At 45.3% G+C, this 18,736-nt stretch overlaps 1 protein-coding gene across 3 annotated transcripts in view; it reads right to left on the reverse strand.

The window, feature by feature from the left end:
• Positions 1-18,358, reverse strand: part of RUSF1 (RUS family member 1) — a 222,548-nt gene extending 204,190 nt beyond the window's left edge. The window contains exon 1 of one of the 3 annotated variants that reach the window (XM_086931664.1): positions 17,333-17,479. The gene's annotated coding sequence lies outside the window, so the exon portion shown is untranslated. Of the gene's footprint in view, positions 1-17,332; positions 17,480-18,120; positions 18,267-18,331 lie in introns of those variants that run through there. The other 2 variants (XM_086931665.1, XM_086931666.1) reach the window with 2 other exon arrangements.
• Positions 18,359-18,736: the final 378 nt, after the last annotated feature.

Here is an 18,736-nt window from a genome sequence, read left to right on the forward strand (position 1 = left end):
ACCAACCGCGCACTCCTAATAAAGGGCTCTTTTCCCAAACAGACACGCCGTTGTAGCGCCTCCGTGAAGCTCTGACACTGTACCAGCGCTGAATGAATGACTAACCCGATGTGATGCAACTTCACGCTATGAAAGTGCATCTGCAAAACTCTGTGAATTAAGTGGCTTTCGTTTACTTGTATACAAAGTGAACTATGGATCACACTAAACTGGAAGTCGTGTCAGAAGCTAGCATGGCGAAAGCACACATGTTTTACGTAAAAACGCAGTCACAGCCTCGTCTGTGAATGGAACCCATCAAGCCGCACATGGCACTCTGGTGGCAAGCCCCCCTCCCCCCCCCCCAAACCCCACCCCGCATGCAGATGGTCTGACACCTAGAAAGCCTCAAGGTACTCCACGCAGCCAGCCAATGGACACCACAGAAAGCCATGTGTAGCACAGTCAGGGTACCCCCATCAACGACATTCCCATCCTCCCAGCAGCGCTATGACCTGTACTTTACCCACAAGAGCAATGCCAAGTATAATGCCTACCTGCAGATACAAGGTGGAGCTTTCAGCCATTTTTCCATACTACATCCCTCAAAGCAACCGACCTTCTTGGAAAGTTGGGAGCATCTTCTGCTCACCGACAATCTTATAGCATTATTGGTTTCTTACAGGGCCAGTATTTCAGTTATTATCTAACCGGTTTCTGGCCAACTCTGCATTTATAACCACATAATAACGTTTCCATCTGCACATCCGTGTACTTTCCTCAGAGTCAGTTGAGTAAATGTATCCTCTTTTCCTTGGTTTGGAGTATGCAGCAAGACAACTGTCAGTACTATCCACGACATACAAGTGCACACCTTCTCATTTGCTTCAGTAATGTCTCCAATTTTACCACCCAAACTTTCCCTTTTATTTCGTTGCCCGTCTTCCCAGCACTTCCTCTTCTGTTCCCAGTTTCTGTTCCAGAGAAGAAGGAAAGGCCGGGTCAGCCCTGCTAAGCATACTCATTAACCCCCTCCCTCCGCCCGCAGCTCTCCTTCGTCCCCCGCTCTCATGCGACATTGTAAATGTATTTGAGCTGCTTCATAACCTCTGGTGCAAGTGTAATTGCTGCTGTGTGCGGTGGCCAGCTCGCACGTGACTGCACAGGCCCTGCTCCGGTTTATGGGACCAAAACTGAAATTCTTTACGAGTAGTCATACAAGAGACAAAAGTACGATATTTATTGCGAGGGTTGAGGAGCCTCCACACCTCCACTAAAGCATAGTCATGGAGCAGGTCTTTGATCATGCCGGAAAATATGCCACAGCTTCATCCTGCTAGATCGGTCTATCCGAGGCCCACATGACACTGTTCCCTTGCTGCTGCTCCCGACTTTTGATCCAGACGTCCCTGTTTCCATGCTGCTTCTCGCTGTTTCTTATCATGTGCATCCAGCCTGATCCCGAGTTTCTGTCTATCTCCCCCAACCCCCCCTTCCCTCCTTCGTCTCTCGTCGCACACTGCCCCCCCCTTCGTCTCTCCTCGCACCCCCGTTTCCGCTGCTCACCTCCCCCCACTCTCCCCCCACGGAGCTCCCATCTCTCTCGCCTACTTAGTTCACTCCAGCAGTCACGACGCCGTGGAGTACACACCTCAGCCCCAGGACGCAGAGAAGCCCCCCGAGCCCCCATTTTGAATTTGCGCAGAGTAGAGGACAGCACCTCATGCCCTCACGCGGCGTTGTCGCGGGCCGCAACTTTACCTCGCCAGCCTGGACTCTGACACTTAGACACAGTAAGTACTGAGGCAGCCTGCTTGCCATTTAGTGCGCTGTTGCTAATTGTCACACTCTGCTCCGGTGCCCGATAGCTGAATTCAGATATCCAAAAGATCAGGAGCCTTCCACGTGATATGTGTCTCAGTGTTCTGTTGTTGTCAAACAAATTAATGCGACCTAGCAGACAGTGCGTGCCCAGCACCCCCTCGTGGATCCGCGCCCTGCCTGCTGTTTTTTCCGGAAAGGCCTTCGCCCTGCTGACCACGCGTGCGGTGCCTTTATTGGCCAGAGGCAGACAGATGGAAAACTAGCAGGCAGCTTTGATTTTCCTTCCCAATACACTCGCTGCCTGCCTAAGTTGCCGTTTTAGTCCACAGCACCCGGCCCACATGTGCAGCCCGGTATTACAGCCTGATCCCGAGTTTCTGTCTCCCCCCCCCCCCCCCCCCTTTCCCTCTGCCCGCAGCTCTCCGTCTCTCGTCGCACCCCCGCCCCCCTTCGTCTCTCCTCTGCCCCCCTTCCTTCTGCCCGCAGCTCTCCTGCTCTCAAAAGTTACATGCAGCGTTTTAAACTCTTTTGCTGGCTGCTGTATTCTGTGAACTGTACACCATGACGCCCAGTGCTTAATTTTAGCCGGTGGCTAGAGACGCTCATTTTTGTAGACCAGGGCATTTTTTATAGTCAGACTTTGGTTGGTCTAAGCTGGAAAGGCAGAAAAGGTGGAAGACAAGGATGAAGAGAAAGATAAGCAAAAGGTGACAAAGGGAGACACATTGGCGAAAATACTGCAAGATTAAGATAAAGAGACAGGGAGTGTAGGGTGGTGTAAAAAAAGGCTTGCTTGAAGTGGAATCAACTTAATCGGCAACCCCGGCATTTGGCAACAACACGCCTCTAAGAAAACTTTGAGCCTCTGCACTTTTCTTTAGACAAATTCCATGCTAATTTGTTCCTGCATTATTATTTACGTTTGAACTTTGAGCTTTTGTATAGCATTGCAAATAATGTGTGTTTTTGGCAGATTAAACAGACTCATGGCAGTTATCCAGCCAATAAATATTCATTAACTATCAGAGCTTTGTAGCTGGCTAGATGTGTGCCAGGTTGAGGTGATATGTGCTTACATAATAACAAAATAAGGTAAGACGTGGTAAAAGTGAATGCAATTACTTAGATTGGCAGGTCTCCCACCCCAGCACTCTAACACTAATCCTAGGACTGTATGTGTAAAGTTAACGCTGCACCTGAGATCACCTATTATGCTGTGCAGGTGCAGAGCTGCGAGTGCAGGTGCAGAGTGGTGTGTGCTGTTGAGTGCAGTGTGGTAGTGTGTGCAGAGTGGTGTGTGCTGTTGAGTGCAGAGTGCGAGTGTGTGAAGAGTGGTGTGTGCTGTTGAGTGCAAAGTGTGAGTGCAGGTGCAGAGTAGTGAGTGCAGAGTAGTGAGTGCAGGTGCAGAGTAGTGAGTGCAGGTGCAGAGTAGTGAGTGCAGGTGCAGAGTAGTGAGTGCAGAGTAGTGAATGCAGGTGCAGAGTAGTGAGTGCATGTGCAGAGTAGTGAGTGCATGTGCAGAGTAGTGAGTGCAGGTGCAGAGTGCTGTGTATTGGCAATGTAAATGACAATGACATTTATTTATGATTTAAAGAAAAAAAAAGAAATGTCATGAGCAATGCCAATAGCTCTACCTTTAATGATGCCGAGACCATTGCATTGTAAATGCTTGTTTATTTATCCTTTCCATCTATACAGGGTTTGTTCACCCTTTCCGGTGCACCACTTCCTGACAGCATCCACCACCACCACCATCTTCATTGGTCGGGGATCATCACTAATTTTTGCCCATCACCTTCGTTATGGCAGATTCCACCTGCTCCGTCCATGTGTTCGGCAGTTTGTGGGACTTTGTCTGGGTAACTTGTCCAGTGAAATGCCAGATGAGTTTGTGTCAAGCTGTAAACCTTCCGCCGTGGACAAAGAAGACATCAAACTCACCCTTCCTTTACAGGTTTGTCTTATTTTGAAACTCTCAAAGTCTGGGTTCAGCTGGAGATGAAAGTGTGGAATAAGGGCCCGATCGCATTCTTATATTGTGTTCACCACCTGTGCTTGAGGAATAGGTTGAAAAGCTCTTCCCCAGCACAGAGCAGTAGCAGGGGTTGTTTCAATCATCCCCTTCATGGCCTTGAATTCGTAAAAATAAGCTCAGCAACCCTCTGAATGGAGCGCAGTCAGGTCACTCAGATCGGTAAATGGTGCATGTGTTTTGGTGTTGCCGTCCACCAGGTGCACAAGGAGGAATTGAATGGTTATATGCCATGGCCCACTAGTGGATGAGCTGGCTGAGGAGCAGGGACCACCGGGGAGTGGGCACTTTATTTGTCCAGGTCACTGTCACTCATTATGTTGACACTAGGACACCATCCACTTGGCAGATGCTGAGCGTCTGGAGCAGGCTGTAGGCAATATTGAGAGGAAGATGCCAACTGTACTCGCTAATCATGCTCTAGTAAGGACTGGTACGTCTCTGTTCTACCCGCGCAGACCTCTTTCCTGGCAGCACCTTCCCGCACCTAAGCCATTCGCTGCCAGCCCAGCAGATGAGCATCATAAGCAGCCGCAAGAAGAGCATCAACATGACCGAGTGATTGTCACATTGCAGAATTGCTATTTTTTTGTCGACCTAATATTAAATCAAGTATATACAGTATCAATCATAGATATATGAAGACCTGTTCACAAAGGTTCAAATTACATCAAAAATATACAGGCAGAATCATCATATCATTTATACAGAGGACAGTAATTTCTGGCATGGCTCTTGGGAATCTGTGTCTTGGGCAATGTGACTATTTGAATCTAGTATAAATATAGAGGATTTAAATGTTTTATTCACCCTTTTTGTATCTAGTTTATTTATCTATAAAAATAATATAAATAAAAATATTTTTGATACCATTCAACTAAGGTTGCATGTACACGTTGTTGATAATTGATGTTTAGGTCCACAAGTATTTTCACAGTTCCTAAATTGTGATATTTACAAACCAGATACTTTCCCTGATTTAGGAATTTGTGTCAGGGGTACCCCTGTCTTTACATACCTAACCCGGATATTGTTCAGTCTCTCCCCCCAGGTTATACCATGTCCAGAAGAGACAGACCTGTACGGAGGGGGAGGCGGGGGGGGGGGGGGGGGGAGGGCAAGCAATCATTTACAAAAAGACTCCCTAAAATGCTCAACATTCGATATTCCAGAGATCAAGGGAGCTGAAAGTCTGGGGTTCTGCCTCCAATTATCTAGCTCAATGGTTTTTGCAGGAGCCCTGATCTACCGGCCCCCAGGGGCAAGTTCTGACTTTGCAGACACCGTTGCTGATAGTCTTAGTGCCCCGATTGTCAGACACTCTAATTTTACCATATAAGGGGATTTTAACCTTTACTTAGAAACAGATAACTCCCCAATTTCATAATGTTGGGGGGAAACCTTAGAAACGCTAGGACTCAAGCAGTTGATAACTGACCCTACACATGAGGCTGGACATACCTTAGATGGAATTTGTACGAACTTTACCAAACTTACAATGGATACACCAACCACATTAACGTGGTCTGAACATAAGTATATCCCTTTTGGGATTGCAGACAGTACTCTATATGCAGCCAAACAAAATCTTGATCAACTCGGCAAAATTATTAATAGGAAATGGAACAAAATGTTAACAAATCCTAACTTGCATATGTTGGCAGAATTAAGTAAGCCCACACTAACAGGAGATTAACACAAGCATCTTCAATGACTGGCTGATCGTGTTAGCCAACAAAATGGCCCGGTGGCCACACTTAGTAGACGATCCTGGGGGAAACCTCTGCCCCTTGGTTTACCCCTCAGCTCAAAGAGCTACAAGGCAAATGCAGGAAACTTGAGCGTAAATGGAGGATGCAATATAACAACAATGATCTCACTATCTTCAGAACAGCACTGGAAGATTATCATAGGCTGATTAAACACGAAAAGAAAGTTCACTACACCAAGCTCATTAAGCAGGCAGCGTTGGATCAAAAAATGATTTTCAAAATTGTAAAATCTTTTACCCACCCTAAGATATTCAACCAGGAAATCCCCCCATCACAACAACTTTGTGATCCGATAGCAGATTATTTCAATGACAAGGTCAGTGACCTCAGAAAGGATTTTTCAATAGATTCAACACCTACTGAAGATCCAAATCAGAATTCAGAAAATAGATCACTGCTGCATCATTTTAATGAGATCACCCTTGAACAGTCCAGAAAGGCTATCTTGACATGTAAATCGGGCTCTCCAGGTGATTCTTGCCCCTCAAAAATTCTACATGCTTTGATTGATACTGTTAATCCCATTATTAATCAGATTATCAATTCTTCACTCAGACAGGCAGAGGTACCAGATAGCTGGAAAGTCACATCTGTTAAACCTCTTCAAAAGAAACATCTCTCAGATCCAACCACTTTGACCAATCTCAAACCTATTTCTTTACCGCCCTGCTTAAGCAAGATAACAGAGAAACTTGTAAATAATCAATTAAATGACTTTCTCCTATTAAACAACGTGTTACACCCCAGGCAATCAGGTTTCAGGGCTAGGTATTCATCAGAATCAGTGCTCCTACACACTGCGGAGACGCTAACATTTGCTTTGGATCAAGGAAAGATGGCAGTGCTGATTCTGTTGGACCTATCAGCCGGATTCGATACTGTTTCCCATGTTGCTCTGGGTAAGCGGTTAAGAAGTGAAGGAATTTCACAGAAGGCACTGACTTGGTTGACATGATTCTGGGAAACAGAAGACAATCAGTAACACTCTGCAACTTTACTTCAACTGAGAAGCAGTTGCGCTCAGGTGTGCCTCAGGGCTAAATTTTGAGTCACACACTCTTTACATTTATATGGTGCCCCTGCTAGATCTAATATCATCCTTTGATAATGAGACTGTGTCTTACGCTGATGATACACAGCTCATCCTTACCCTGGGTAAAGAAACCACAGCAGCTGAAGAAAATTTCCACCAATGTCTCTCGGCGGTCTTCGAATGGATGAAGACCCACCACCTTAAATGTAACAGCCAAAAGACAGATTCTGCTCCTGGGAAAATGTCATATCTTTTCACCCAAAATGTGGTGGCCAACCGACCCAGCCCCACCCCCTAATACTATTGACACTGCAAAAAAATCTAGGAGTACGATTGGATACCTCTCTTTCTCTTTTCATCAGCAGGCCCTGTCGGTAGCAGGAACCTGTTTTCATTGGATCAAAACTGTGAAAAAAATTATTTGATCTCCTGCCAGCCATAGCTCGCAAGTCTGTGGCAGTAGCAATGATCTTATCACGGCTTGATTGCTGTAATAGTCTCTATGCAGGTATAAAAATTAAAATTTTAAAAAGAAGTACTCTAAAAAAGCTGCAGACTGTACAAAACGCAGCAGCCCGAATGGTATTAAATTTACCAAAAGGGTCCTCTGCCTCCAAGGCTCTTCAAATCCTCCATTGGCTACCCATACACAAGAGTATTCTCTTTAAAATCCTTGTGATAACTTCAGAGCTGTAAAACAAAGTGGTCCCAAATACCTGAGGGCCAGATTAAAAGCCTACATACCGGTTTGTAACTTGAGATCCTTTAAGGAAAATCTATTAGCACCCCGCCTATTTTCGTCTGAAGTCCAGAGGAGGAAAATCTATGGCTATAATACGGACAAAAGCCTGGAATTATACCCAATTGAGACTTATTCAGACGAAGGCCATCTTTAAGAAAAAATTGAAAACTTGGATCTTCACAGTTCCAGACATTCTGGCTCTTTCCTTCATCTGATTACAGCGACACTAGAGACCACACCCCCTTGACACCCACTCTCAGCGCCAAGAAGCTCCATTGGAGTGATAGCCAGCGCTTTATAAATTACATTATTCATTTATTCACTCGGAAGTCCTTATGTAAAGTAACTGGTTGTACTGTAAATCGCTCCGACATCTTTGGGTAAAGTTCGCACTATATAAAAATGCATGAATAAATAAACACTCCTGCTGTGGCCACAGAAATGTTGCTGCGCCCATATGCAGGAGTAGGCAGTGCGTCTCTTTCACCACGGTCTTAGCAGGAGAGGCGCTGGAGGGGTTTCAGTGCACACACAAGGCATGGAGCGAGGCTGCGCATGTAAACCAAAGGTAGCACTTTATGCGTAAAACTCCCTGTTGCAAGTTGCCCTCCTGAAAGGGCAAAGTATATGCACTCAGCATCCCCACTGCCACAGTCAAGCTCAGCACATAAGGGTCTCCCTCCGCACACACAAATTAAAATCACGATTAGGCCTAGCTGTTGAAATTTCAAAAATCAAAGACTAATGAATCATGACGATGCAAGGTCATTCATGCAGAGCTTTTACCAGGTTTTCTAAACCAGAAATATGTTCTGCAAGGATTGGCACACTTGACTCCAAGGGCCGGAGATCTGACCTGCATGCCCCAGTCTACACTATCTATTCCACCAATCGCAATGTTCCGTTCAATTTTATCCAGGGAGAAAACAGCACTACGTTTTTACTTTGGCATGACCCTGTGCACACTGGGAAGAGCTTGCACTTCTAAATTAATCAGTTAAGCACTGCATATTCGGTCCCCTGGAAGGTATGCTTAGAGTTATGTTAGAAGAACGAAAAAAGCAACAACTTTTTTTCAAGAAAATTTAGTAACCATTTCTTCTTCATGGTGCAGGCCAACACAAAAATACGTTTTTGTTGGTATGGTTTGTCCGTGTAACATCATTACATGGTATTAGCGAGAATCTAATTGTTTTTGCGTTTTTTGGACAAAGATTGATCGTGTCACTGTATCTCGTATTATGAGTATTTCATTTTGTCTATGTTTTTGTATTGTTTTGTGTATTCACCACACCAATATTACATATCCTATGGTTATCCCAAATTTTAATGTGCCATAAAAGGTGTTCTATCAAATGATTTAAGTCTTTGTGGATAATTATACCACCGGATCTTACACCAAAACGATAGATGGGTGAGGCAACAAGCTTATATTGGAACATTATGGATGTGTAAATGTAATCTAGAGACCACCTTTCCTTATTCTTGGCTCGCCTTTCTTTTGTCAAGGGGGCCCAATTCTAAAAATCGGAGATGGGTTTCACTGTAGCTATTCATTGTTTCTGGCGAATGAAATCTCGAACATTGCTCCACACCTTTACAAAATCCTTAGCGGTTGCTCGGCACCTACAAATAACTATCAGGAAGGCACCTTCAACTTAACAGGGGAAAGTTGCCCATGGCCCCTCACCTGCACGCGCCTTGAAGAAGATGTTCAGTTCATTCAATCTACCATTCCTTGAGCACTATTCGCCAATGATCAAAAGGCATCTAGAAGCGGGTGTATTCAAATAACCACATAGGAAATCTCTAGGCACGCAATGCCCATGGGGCTAAAGGGCTTTAGCCCCACCTCAGTCCTCAATGCGCGTCTCAGCCTGAGCTGCCGAGGCATCGGCTGGGCAGTGTCTGGAGTCTTATCTCCCCCACACCCGAGTTTTTTACAGGTCTTTAAAAGACCATGTATATGCCTTTTGTGAACTGGTTAACGAGGCTTGGGTTTTTTTTCCCCACTGTTTCCAGTATCCCCTTGGTCACCACTCTCCCTATTCCTTACATTTGTATTTTATTTTACTGACACGGTGGGAGAATACATTTAGTGAAAAGGCATCTTTCAAGTAGGGATGCCACCTTTCCAAAAGAAAAATACCGGCCTTTGTTGTTGTTTAAAGAATGTGCAAAGGCCTCACCTTAACACTAAATAGGGCTGTAAATAAAATGGTATGTATTCATCTGAAACATGACTTTTCGGTCTTTGTTTCCTTTAAATTATTAGACATGGATCATGAATGCAGCCCTAGAACACATTTAAAAGTGCTTTCAATTTAAATTTGCTTTTGGAATTATGCAGAAATACGTGCTACAAAATACGAGCTTTAAGTGATTTTCCTTATTTTTGTACTGGCTTTTTTCTTAAAATCGATTGAATTGCCACAGTCAATGATGGTGTCTTAAAAGAAGCATGTCAGGGCCTGCAGTATGTAACACATCTCATTCATATGCTATTAGTGCCCTTGAGGCAAGAATCACTCAATCTATCTCTCAATCTCTCTCTCTCACTCAATCTCTCAATCTCTCTCTCTCACTCAATCTCTCACTATCTCTCTCTCACTCAATCTCTCTCTCACTCAATCTCTCACTATCTCACTCAATCTCTCTCACTCAGTCTCTCTCTCACTCAGTCTCTCTCTCACTCAGTCTCTCTCTCACTCAGTCTCTCTCTCACTCAGTCTCGCTCAATCTGTCTCTCTCTCGCTCAATCAATCTCTCTCGCTCAATCTCTCTCGCTCAATCTCTCTCTCTCGCTCAATCTCTCTCTCTCTCTCGCTCAATCTCTCTCTCTCGCTCAATCTCTCTCAATCTCTCTCTCTCGCTCAATCTCTCTCTCTCTCTCTCTCGCTCAATCTCTCTCTCTCTCTCTCTCGCTCAATCTCTCTCTCACTCAATCTCTCTCTATCTCTCTCTCACTCAATCGCTCACTATCTCTCTCTCAATCTCTCACTCAATCTCTCACTATCTCACTCAATCTCTCACTATCTCTCTCTCACTCAATCTCTCACTATCTCTCTCTCACTCAATCTCTCACTATCTCTCACTCAATCAATCTCTCTCTCTCACTCAATCAATCTCTCTCTCTCTCTCTATAACTCTCTCTCGCTAAATCTCTCTCTCTCTCACTCAATCAATCTCGCTCAATCTGTCTCTCTCTCGCTCAATCTGTCTCTCTCTCGCTCAATCAATCTCTCTCTCGCTCAATCAATCTCTCGCTCAATCAATCTCTCTCTCGCTCAATCAATCTCTCTCTCTCGCTCAATCAATCTCTCTCGCTCGCTCAATCAATCTCTCTCGCTCAATCAATCTCTCTCACTCAATCAATCTCTCTCTCTCACTCAATCAATCTCTCTCTCAATCAATCAATCTCTCTCTCAATCAATCAATCTCTCTATCAATCAATCAATCTCTCTCTCTCGCTCAATCTCTCTCTCTCGCTCAATCTCTCTCTCTCGCTCAATCTCTCTCTCTCGCTCAATCTCTCTCAATCTCTCTCTCTCGCTCAATCTCTCTCTCTCTCTCTCTCTCGCTCAATCTCTCTCTCTCTCACTCAATCAATCTCTCTCTCACTCAATCAATCTCTCTCTCAATCAATCAATCTCTCTCAATCAATCAATCTCTCTCTCAATCAATCAATCAATCTCTCTATCAATCAATCAATCTCTCTCTCTCTCTCAATCTCTCTCTCTCTCTCTCAATCTCTCTCTCTCGCTCAATCTCTCTCTCTCTCGCTCAATCTCTCTCTCTCTCGCTCAATCTCTCTCTCTCTCGCTCAATCAATCAATCTCTCTCTCTCAATCTCTCTCTCTCGCTCAATCTCTCTCTCTCTCTCTCAATCTCTCTCTCTCTCTCTCAATCTCTCTCTCTCTCTCTCAATCTCTCTCTCTCTCTCTCAATCTCTCTCTCTCTCTCTCGCTCAATCTCTCTCTCTCTCTCGCTCAATCTCTCTCTCTCTCTCTCTCGCTCAATCTCTCTCTCTCTTTCTCGCTCAATCTCTCTCTTTCTCGCTCAATCTCTCTCTCTCTCTCTCGCTCAATCTCTCTCTCTCTCTCTCGCTCAATCTCTCTCTCTCTCTCTCGCTCAATCTCTCTCTCTCTCTCTCGCTCAATCTCTCTCTCTCTCTCTCACTCAATCTCTCTCTCTCTCTCTCACTCAATCTCTCTCTCATTCAATCTCTCTCTCACTCAATCTCTCTCTCACTCAATCTCTCTCTCACTCAATCTCTCTCTCTCTCAATCTGTCTCTCTCTCAATCTGTCTCTCTCTCAATCTGTCTCTCTCTCAATCTGTCTCTCTCTCAATCTGTCTCTCTCTCAATCTGTCTCTCTCTCAATCTGTCTCTCTCTCAATCTGTCTCTCTCTCAATCTGTCTCTCTCTCAATCTGTCTCTCTCTCAATCTGTCTCTCTCAATCTGTCTCTCTCAATCTGTCTCTCAATCAATCAATCTCTCTCTCGCTCAATCAATCAATCCCTCTCACTCAATCTCTCCCTCTCACTCAATCTCTCACTCAATCTCTCTCTCTCTCAATCTCTCTCTCACTCAATCTCTCTCTCACTCAATCTCACTATCTCACTCTCACTCAATCTCTCACTCAATCTCTCACTCTCACTCAATCTCTCACTCAATCTCTCTCTCTCACTCAATCTCTCTCTCTCACTCAATCTCTCTCTCTCACTCAATCTCTCACTATCTCTCTCTCACTCAATCTCTCACTCAATCTCTCTCTCAATCTCTCTCTCACTCAATCTCTCTCTCACTCAATCTCTCACTCAATCAATCTCGCTCAATCTGTCTCTCTCTCGCTCAATCAATCTCTCTCTCTCTCAATCAATCTCTCTTTCACTCAATCTCTCTTTCACTCACTGTCTCTCTCACTCACTGTCTCTCTCACTCACTCAATCTCTCACTATCTCTCACTCAATCCCTCACTATCTCTCTCACTCAATCCCTCACTATCTCTCTCACTCAATCTCTCACTATCTCTCTCTCACTCAATCTCTCACTATCTCACTCAATCTCTCTTTCACTCACTCTCTCTCTCACACTCACTCTCTCTCTCACTCACTCTCTCTCTCACTCACTCAATCACTCTCACTCACTCAATCACTCTCTCTCATTCAATCTCTCTCTCTCATTCAATCTCTCTCTCTCATTCAATCTCTCTCTCTCACTCAATCTCTCGCTCTCACTCACTCAATCTCTCTCTCTCACTCACTCTCTCTCACTCACTCAATCTCTCTCTCTCACTCAATCTCTCTCTCACTCACTCAATCTCTCTCTCTCACTCAATCTCTCTCTCTCACTCAATCTCTCTCTCTCACTCACTCAATCTCTCTCTCTCACTCAATCTCTCTCTCACTCACTCACTCTCTCTCACTCAATCTCTCACTATCTCTCTCACTCAATCTCTCACTATCTCTCTCTCACTCAATCTCTCACTATCTCTCACTCAATCGCTCACTATCTCTCACTCAATCGCTCACTATCTCTCTCACTCAATCTCTCTCACTCAATCTCTCTCTCTCTCTCACTCAATCTCTCTCTCTCACTCACTCAATCTCTCTCTCTCACTCACTCAATCTCTCTCTCTCACTCAATCTCTCTCTCACTCACTCACTCAATCTCTCTCTCTCACTCAATCAATCAATCTCTCTCTCTCTCAATCTCTCTCTCTCACTCACTCACTCAATCTCTCTCTCACTCAATCTCTCTCTCTCACTCAATCTCTCTCTCTCACTCAATCTCTCTCTCTCACTCAATCTCTCTCTCTCACTCAATCTCTCTCTCTCACTCAATCTCTCTCTCTCACTCACTCAATCTCTCTCTCTCACTCACTCAATCTCTCTCTCTCACTCACTCAATCTCTCTCACTCACTCTCTCTCTCACTCAATCTCTCTCTCTCACTCACTCAATCTCTCTCTCTCACTCACTCAATCTCTCTCTCTCACTCACTCAATCTCTCTCTCTCACTCAATCTCTCACTCACTCAATCTCTCTCTCACTCAATCTCTCTCTCACTCAATCTCTCTCTCACTCACTCACTCAATCTCTCTCTCACTCACTCAATCTCTCTCTCACTCACTCAATCTCTCTCTCTCTCACTCACTCAATCTCTCTCTCACTCACTCAATCTCTCTCTCACTCACTCAATCTCTCTCTCACTCACTCAATCTCTCTCTCACTCACTCACTCAATCTCTCTCTCACTCACTCAATCTCTCTCTCACTCACTCAATCTCTCTCTCACTCACTCAATCTCTCTCTCACTCACTCAATCTCTCTCTCACTCACTCTCTCTCTCTCAATCTGAAATGAAATGAAAACAAATTTATATAGCGCTACTAAGCCCAATGGGCGTCAAGGCGCCTAACCGAATGAAACTAGCCATTACAAATATACTCTCACTGTGGGTAGGCCTTGATAAAACTCAATCTGTCTCTCTCTCACTCAATCTCTCTCACTCAATCTCTCTCTCTCAATCTCTCTCTCTCTCAATCTCTCTCTCTCTCAATCTCTCTCTCTCTCAATCTCTCTCTCTCTCAATCTCTCTCTCTCTCAATCTCTCTCTCTCTCTTTCAATCTCTCTCTCTCTTTCAATCTCTCTCTCTCTCAATCTCTCTCTCTCTCTCAATCTCTCTCTCTCTCTCAATCTCTCAATCTCTCTCTCTCTCTCAATCTCTCTCTCCCTCCCAATCTCTCTCACTCAATCTCTCTCTCCCTCTCAATCTCTCTCTCACAAAAAATTATATATATATATATATATATATATATATATATATACATACACACACATACATACATACACACACACACACGATCAGCTGGCAACCCTAATCAGGAGACTGAAAGTGTGTTGCAGGATCAGCAATTATTTATTTCCTCCATTCCTGATTATTGCCATAATAGCAATAGTTTAACTTATACCTCAAACTCTGCACCAGCCGTCAATACAATGCTAAGTTACTCCAGGTGTCTTGAGAATTCATCTTGCATTCAGACAGCTCACTCCTCATTCTCACTGTTCACCCTTCACGCTCACCCTGCACTCACAGCGATAACACTGCTCACCATGCACTAACACCATCCACCCTCCTCCCTCCCTGCACTCACACTGGCACATCACTCACCCTGCATGCACTCCACTCACTTTCACACTACGCTCATAGCGATCACACTGCACTCACACCGTTCCTCCTACTCTTACCCTGCGCTCACACAAGCACACCATTCACCTTGCACTCACAGCGAACACACTGCACTCATGCCCCTAGCTATGAACGCATGCCTTTATCCCTCCACTTACTCTTCGGTCACATGAGCACACCGCTCACCCTGCACTCGCAGTGACCACACTGCACTCATACCACTCGCCATGCACTTGCAATTTTCACCCTGCACTTACACAAGGACACTACTCACCCTGCACTCATGTGACGCTTCACTCACCTGTCACTCACTGCTCACTCTGCAATCTCAATCCAACAAGCACATCACTCAGCATGCATTCATTCCGCTCACTCTGCACTGTCCCCTGCACCCAAACTCATGTCACATCACTAACTGTGCACTCACATAGGCACTCCAGTAACTCACACTGCTCACCCTTCATCCACACAGACTGCACTCCTCCTGCTCCCACACCACGCAAACAAGCACAGCACTCACCTTGGAGTCACAGCACTCACCTTGCACTTCCTCCTCTCACCCTGCACTCACAGACAAACCAGCCTGCATTTATACAGGCACTCTGTTCATCTAACTGCACACAGGGACAATAGTCTGCCACAATTCATAAGCACACACCACTATGCACTAACTCCTCTCACCATGCGCTTACCAGTCACTCTCACAGATCACCCTGCACCACACACAGGCACACCACTCACCCTCGTTTACACTGCTCACACCAGCCTCCACTCATTCCGCTCTGCACGCACTTATCTCACCAAACACTCACATGGGCCCTCTCACATTGTATTGATGCAGCTCACCCGACACATCCGCACTTTTTTCACCCTGCACTCGCACCACTCATGCTGCACTCACTGGCACTATTAACCATCACCCAGCAGTTACATGAGCACACCTCTTACTCTGCACATATAGAAATTACACAACTCTCGTGAATATACACATTTCTACAAAGGCACCCACAGAATACCTGCTCTTTCTGCAGTACTAGATGCCTACTTAATTCCATCTGCAACAAAGGGGCTGGTGCAAGAGGGGAGAGTGGACTGAGAATGTGGGACGGCACAAGGAAAGGTGACGACAGAGAGAGGCTACGGATAGATGAGGTACACTGTTGGAGAGGGGTAGTGATGGAGAAAGAGGATATGGGGGAGGAGAGTGCCAAAAAAAGACTGTCGAACTGTCGCCACCAGCCGGCCCTGACTGGGAGTCTTAGCCCCCCTTCCCCACCCCAAAGTTCAAGTCTAGTTGCGCACCTGGAAGTCTCCCAGGATATTTGCAGTAGATTGGTAGGCACCATCATGGTGTGCAAGCATCCGTCCAATCTACAGTGCATGGGGTTAGAACAAAAGAATGCTCAGGCAGGCAAGCTCGCAAGATACAGGTTTGGGCTAGGTGAATGCAGAAAACGTAAAACGGAATATAGGAAACAGAGCTATACAGAGTAAAACTCAGCATCGGGGCATACTTCCTTCCCAACGGACCGTCTTCCCTTAGGAGACGCGCATCACAGCCGTAATAATCATCTCTGTTACTTACACCCATGTTATCAACTGCAAAAAATCTTCTGAATATAGCGTTTAATAGACCACTTCTGAGCACTGTACTGTAAAGTAAGCACACGGTATTTCTGAAAGTGTCACTTTATTCCTTGTAAATACAACACACACACCAGGTATTAGTTAGTATTTCCCTGATTTAGGGTGCCCAATTGCCTGACCTAATGAAGATGGATGAGACGGTCTTGCGCGATTCGAACTCAGCACCTGTAGATAACCGCAGATGTCAGCGAAGAACGGTTAAAGGACTGCATTTCTTGGTCGACAAAACACGAATGGCTCAGCGTATCCTACTTCTGGGATTTGAACCGGTAATCTAAGCGGTAGGCAGAGAGCAAAAGCAGGTGGTTAACTTGCCAGCTATGTTACAGACAAGTCAGACGCTCTCCCAGCGTACCGTTTGAAAAGTATGGCAGGCAAATTTCAAGAAAAGTGCGAATATTAATTAGAAGGTAGTCCTTTTATCTTCGACCCTTGGTTTGTGGTGAGCCGGATATGAAGGAAGGCAGGGAGGGAGTGGATACTTGATAGCATGATGATCGCAGGTGAGAGATGTCATGTCATAGCCTTAACCCTAAAGATACTGAAAAGATAGCTAGCCACCGAGGACAAGCAGGCAGCCTCCCTGAACGTACAACTAGCCCCACCACACCATGAAGCACAAACAGGGAGAAAGTCGCCCTGTCCACGCAGCAGCATCTTAAAGGGATCACGGTTTGTGATCGCTTATAGTCACTAAGTGGCCTCGCTAAACCCATATGGTCTCTATGCTGGAATGAGACCATATAGACCAAAAATGCAGATGAAGTTAAGCGTTTAACAGGGTGATCCCAGTGAGGTGAATGCGGGATAAATAATTTAGCGGGTGACGTGACACCACTAGAGAGAAATGTTATTCTTCTGTAGCGTGAGAATACAAACAGGGGATTAAACAAAATGCAGACCCCTGCGGTGAAGGGGGAGCTTTCAGGGGTCCCAACCTTAAGAGGGCACCAATGCAGACCAAGAACAATGAAAATCTGTGAGAAATAGAAGGCTCAATGACCTCTAATCAGTCTCACATTCTAAAGGAAGCCCCATTATTTTGTCACGTCATTGCATTCGCCAAATGCTGGCGAGTTGGCATGAACGAAATGCCATAAACATACCTGTGGTGATGTCGTCCCAGCTTGAGATCCTGGCCAGACTGAGCCCTCAGTAATCCCGGTTTCCAGCCGGAGCCACACTCTGCTCCTCGCACACCAGGCACATAGTGTAAGCTTTTTAGATCCGCCCTCGCCGAGCTATGAACACCTGTCAGAGCGAGGGGAGGGGCGCCGGGGTTAGCTGCAGCTCCTGGTCTAGGGACACCTGGGAAGGGGAGTGTCCTGGTTGTGAGGGCACCTGAGCTGTCTGGGGAATCCGGGGTTGAGAATAGAGAGCGGCTTGCATTGCAGGAGGGGGAACGCATGCAAACTAACATTCTCTGCCCGGGAAATCAAAAGCAGGCTGTAAATGACCGGACTGCGGTACGAGCAAACTGCAACTTCCGCAGTGGGAGATATTAAAGACAGAGTAAGATGTTATGCATTTGGTATCAGCCTACACTCACCTGCTGCATCACAAGCAGATTTCAACATTTCCAGTCTGAGGTAGATACTACAAATAAAGGCGCTCTCTGTAACAACAGTATTTACGATATTTAGAATAAAAGTGCGCTACCGTTCTGCCTGGCTATAAGCAAATCATAGCGAAACATTGAATTAGGAGACTTCGGCACAGAGACACGGCCGGCAATGTGCGAACGAGCCTCGAAGATGTATACTGCTCCGAATACCCGTTTGCTGTTAAACAGCGCTTCAACATCAAACTTTCTCCTTTTTAAGAGCTGTAAATAATAGGTGTACTTAGCTAATTTAGGCATACAACATTCGAGGATGTATACTACTCCGAATACCTGTTTGCTGTTAAACAGCGATTCAACATCAAACTTTCTCCTTTTTCAGAGCTGTAAATAATAGGTGTACTTAGCTAATTTAGGCATACAACATTTCTCGACTTCGATTAGATGTAAGGCCATGGTGTGACCCTGCTGGGACCTGCGAAGGTCCCCACCTCAAGAGATAAACACAGCACAACAAATCGACCCCCGCCTACGTGGCACTCACCAGTTGCTCTTAGGAATGGCTGGCGGCCCCGTGGTATTATGCACCGCCCATTACTCCGCTCTATGATTGGCTGCTGCTGCTTTACAACATTTTAATTGGGCAGAGGTGTAGCGGCCAGCAACCATTGGCTTCTGTGTGGATTAACAGAAGAGCGGTACCGAGAACAACTGACATAGATGAAGGACAATGAATCACGGTGACAAGACTAAGGGCTATAGGAAGTGAAAACAGCCTATAGATTAGAAAAAACACTTCAAAGTATATGTTTAGTCATCAAAATAAATAATATTCTGTAAAATCTGAGCGAAATAAATAGCAAACCAGAATAACAGTCCCACGTCTGAGTACAGAATGGAATGATTCGTGAAATAAGGCTAGCATACATGCAAGTATGAAAACCAATGC

The sequence above is a fragment of the Lissotriton vulgaris genome, chromosome 7, assembly GCF_964263255.1.
Source record: "Lissotriton vulgaris chromosome 7, aLisVul1.2, whole genome shotgun sequence".
In the NCBI taxonomy this organism is placed as follows: Eukaryota; Metazoa; Chordata; class Amphibia; order Caudata; family Salamandridae; genus Lissotriton; species Lissotriton vulgaris.